The following is a 2,119-nucleotide window of genomic DNA, read 5'->3' on the forward strand; positions in this document are numbered from 1 at the left end:
GCCAGAGGGATGGCCATCAGTAGCACCTACTTTGCACGAAAGAATATCCGAAAGCACACCTGGAGACACCCAAATGATGAAACTTGCAACCAGATAGACCATGTTCTGGTGGATGGGCGCCATTTCTCGGATGTTATCGATGTGCGGACATTCAGAGGTCCGAACATTGACTCTGATCACTACCTCGTTGTCAGCAAAATTCGATCACGGTTGTCAACTGTACCGAACGAAAGATCACAGCGAACGATGTGTTACAATATCCAGCGATTGTCGGCGGAAGGAGTATCGCCTGAGTACCACCAGAAGCTCGACGAACGGATAAGTGCAATCAACGTTAGCGACAACATCAACGATCTATGGGAGTCTATCCATGGAGCGGTGAGCACTACAGCACGAGAAGTGGTAGGCAATGCACAGAGGCGACCCAAGACGGGTTGGTTCGATGTGGAGTGTCAGAGAGTGACAGACGAGAATAACGTTGTCAGAAGCCGGATGTTGGTGTCGGGTTCCCGATCGAATAGAGATCGGTACAAGGAAGCAAGAGCAGCCGAAAAACGAACCCACCGCAGGAAGGAAAAAGAGTACGAAGAACAAGTTATTAGTGAGGCGCAGGAAAAAATGGAGCAGAATGATATGCGGAGGTTTTATGAGACTGTTAATGGCGTGCGGAGAAAGACAGCGCCATCTGGCGCCATGTGCAATGACCAAGAAGGAAATTTGCTGACAGATAAAACCGAAGTGGCTGCCAGGTGGAAGCAACACTTCGAAACGTTGTTGAATAGTGGAAGTGACGGTGCATCGGTGAACAGAATACATATCAGCGACGATGGACAAGCTGTGGAGCCGCCTACACTGGATGAGGTTAAGCTTGTCACCTCCCTCTGACCGGAGGGGGCGCATGAGACTCGGAGACAATAGGATACGATAACTTAGATCAGATGCAGCTAGTATTGGTCCCACGACCTAATACTTGACCTGCAGCTGGAATCAGGTTCAGCGGAACCACCACGCAGAATTAAGCGAGCCAATTTCCCAAACCAAAAGAAAAGTTCTAGTCTCACAAGAAATATGGAGTGAAATAAAGAGTACTTACATTTTTATTGTTGAACTTAGCCTAATTACCCTACTGTTCTGTTGGTGTGGATGGTTGTGTAGCAGTGTATCCCACGGCGTCAGCATAACTATCCAGCCTGTCCGAACAGAAATAGAGGAAAACCACCGGCGCCTTGCCGGTCACCCCGCTGCTTAGCACACCATTGTTGCTACCACACCACCAACTCAACAGGATCATCAAAAATGCCACACCGAACTGCATGCCTGGATCAAAGAAAGGCCTAATAGGCGTTTGGAAAACACTTTAATGTGGGTGATTTGTAACACACTTTCTTGGGATACGTTTAGAGTTCTTTCGTCTTACCGATCTCATACTATTCCACTAGCTACGCATCGCGATGTTAGCTGTAGCCATCACTTTTGCCATTTTGCCTCGTTCTAGAGAAAACAATCGTTATTAAAAGTGCCATTGGTATACTACTGACGACTCACATCGGTCAGACCACACAATACCCGGCAACTATATAGCGAGAAAGGTAACTGCTAGCACTTGCTTCCACTGCACTGAAACCGTCCCGGTCTGCTTGACGTTGAACCGATAACTACTAGCTCATCATAGCATCGCGTTAGTTTTATCGGCAGATAATCGAGTAGTGAGCAAGTAGAAAATTCTCAAATGAACTTGAGACTTATGGGCAATTGAGAGATCGATATCAATCTCTTATCAAACATCGAGTTGAGCGTGAGCGCATAAGGGTTTCTAAAACCGGTGATGTAGTTTTATGGTAATCACTCCATGATCCTTTTGATGGTATGGCTGAGTGGTTTTATTCGATTGTGGTGGGTTCTAAGCAGCATGCGCCCAGCGGAGCATGTGAGTAGGTATGCGGCGCGATCGATCGACAATTGACAACGATCGATCCGTTGATATTGTTCTGTTGTTTTGTTGTGGAGTGTGATGATTCGACATGGATAATTTGGCTAGGACTCTTATGTTGATTGGCAAGGCTGAGAGCGTAATCAGATGCTCAACTCACGGAAGCTTTGATTACCTACCGCACTTGCC

At 47.0% G+C, this 2,119-nt stretch overlaps 1 long non-coding RNA gene across 1 annotated transcript; it reads right to left on the reverse strand.

Moving 5' to 3' along the window:
* Window positions 1–1,209: 1,209 nt before the first annotated feature.
* LOC134206559 (uncharacterized) lies at window positions 1,210–1,643 on the reverse strand. The gene is made up of 3 exons (XR_009978292.1): window positions 1,546–1,643; window positions 1,418–1,491; window positions 1,210–1,334 (listed from the first exon to the last, which is right to left on the reverse strand). It is a non-coding gene; the product is annotated as an uncharacterized LOC134206559 (long non-coding RNA).
* Window positions 1,644–2,119: the final 476 nt, after the last annotated feature.

The sequence above is a fragment of the Armigeres subalbatus genome, chromosome 1 (genome assembly GCF_024139115.2).
Source record: "Armigeres subalbatus isolate Guangzhou_Male chromosome 1, GZ_Asu_2, whole genome shotgun sequence".
Lineage (NCBI taxonomy): Eukaryota > Metazoa > Arthropoda > Insecta > Diptera > Culicidae > Armigeres > Armigeres subalbatus.